Genomic DNA, 2470 nt, shown 5'->3' with positions numbered 1-2470 from the left:
CTTACATAAAGCTCTTGTCTTGACAATTCAAAATTGGGCGAAGGTTTTTTACCAAGAAATTTATACTCAAAATCATTCCATTCAGAATTATTTTCTTTCTTAAAGCGTCGGACTTCTAAATTTTCATAAGGTCCTCCAGGAATTTTTTCTACAGCTTGTTGAATTATTTTGATGGATTCCCTCATTTCACCAATTCGTACTAAATAGCGAGCTAACGAATCCCCTTCTTTTTGCCATTGGACTTTCCAATCAAATTGGTTGTAAGACTCATAAGGATCTACTTTACGAAGATCCCATTGTATTCCAGAAGCTCGTAACATCGGTCCCGATAAGCCCCAATTTACTGCTTCTTCTCCGCTAATAAAACCTACTCCTTCAACTCGCTCTAAAAAAATTGGATTCTGTGTAATAAGTTGTTGATATTCAACAACTCCGCGTAAAAAATAATCACAGAAATCTAAACATTTATCGATCCATCCATAAGGTAGATCGGCGGCTACTCCTCCGATGCGAAAGTAATTGTGCATCATTCGCATACCTGTAGCAGCTTCAAATAGATCATATATTAATTCTCTCTCTCTAAAAATATAGAAAAAAGGAGTCTGTGCGCCGAGATCCGCCATAAAAGGTCCAAGCCATAGCAAGTGAGAAGCTATCCGGCTTAATTCTAACATAATTACCCTAATATAGCTGGCTCTTTGTGGTATTTGAATATTCTCCAAGAATTCTGGTGCATTTACTGTTATTGCTTCTGTAAACATAGTAGCTAAATAATCCCACCTTGTTACATAAGGTAAGTATTGTATAATAGTTCGGTTTTCCGCGATTTTTTCCATTCCTCTGTGTAAATACCCTAATATGGGTTCACAATCAATAACATCCTCACCATCGAGAGTAACGATCAGTCGAAGAACACCATGCATTGATGGGTGTTGAGGGCCCATATTGACTATCATGAGATCTTTTCTTGTAAGCGGTAGACTCATATCCTTTCTTCCTTAATTCATTATTCCATGAAAATGGATTATTCCATGAATTCCTCAAAGCGAGGCTCATCAAAATGAAAAATCTAAGACTACTATAAGACTACTAAAAAAATAATAAAACAAGAAAAAAATTTGAACGATTAAATTACTGCTCCCGAATATTCAACTGACCGATTAATTTCTTATAACGTACTCTATTTTTCTTTGCCAAATAAGCCAGCAAACGTCGACGTTTTCCCAAAAGTCTTCGTAGACCTCTTTCCGATGAAAAATCTTTTTTGTGTAATTCCAAATGTGAAGCAAGTCTCCGTATCTTATTGGTGAAACTGAATACTTGAAATTCAACAGAACCCCTGTTTTCTTCTTTTTCTTCTTTAACCATAAATCCAAAAATTTTTCTACCTCCTTTCTTTTTCATGTATTTTTCTGATCAGGAAAAATACAAAATTATGTCAGTTATTTTGAAGTTATTCTAATCTCGTACACACACAAATTTGCAATTATTCATCTACTACTGGAATTTGGATTTATTTTATCGATGCAAATTGGATTTGGATAGAAGGGTACATTCTTTCTAATATTTTAGATAGAAGAAATGTTTCTTCTATCTAAAATATTAGAAAGAATTTTGCTGATTTATTTATTGCTATATGCAATTTATGGAATTGATACACCATTTAATTGATATCATTTAGCAAAATGAAACACAGCATATGCATCCATCTTTTGGCTCGAGAATTTCACGGGATAGAGATATGGTATAAGAAATAGACTATTAAGTAACTCTAAATGAATTGTGGATACATCTGTATCCTTAACATACTGAAACGATTGTCATTATTCGTATCAAACCAATAGCGATTCATACAAGCTAAATCTTCTAATCAATGGTGGGCCAATAATGAATTTTTTTGCATATGTATTAAGACGCTTGGCCTGATTTCGAAATTGTCCAGAGTTTTATATGTTGTTTTCATTGCAAAATGATGGGTCTCCTTCCATAACTTTCCAATTACGAGTACGAGAATTGAAAGACATGAAAATTCTCAATTCTCTACGGCGTCTAGTAGATAGAAACAAGAAAATCAGAAGAATCTTTCTCTCTATTCACTATCATTCCGCGTCTTCGACTTCTATTAGTTTCTTTTCTTCTTTAATGCAATAGCTATAGTTTGATATAAGAATCCATTTCTCAAAGTAATGGAAACCATTCTCTTATAGGAAATGGTTCGAAAATCGCTATTCCACCTTTTAGGTATCGTGAAAAGTGATACCTGTGAAGATCGTGCATTTCAGTCAAATTCAGATCCGTTTTTCGAGTCCATGATATAATATAACCAAATTGGATAGATCTTCCACCTGTTTAGCTAAGAAAGAATAGATACAGAGGTGGATAATAGATCGATATGAAGATCATGAGCTGCCCCATAATGAAATCGCCAGTAGTCGCGAATATCTCCTTCTTCCCTAATCCAAGATTGGAG

The sequence above is a fragment of the Triticum urartu genome, unplaced genomic scaffold, assembly GCF_056163025.1.
Source record: "Triticum urartu cultivar PI428250 unplaced genomic scaffold, HENAU_Tu73 scaffold1588, whole genome shotgun sequence".
Taxonomy (NCBI): Eukaryota; Viridiplantae; Streptophyta; class Magnoliopsida; order Poales; family Poaceae; genus Triticum; species Triticum urartu.
This window is presented reverse-complemented; position numbering follows the sequence as displayed.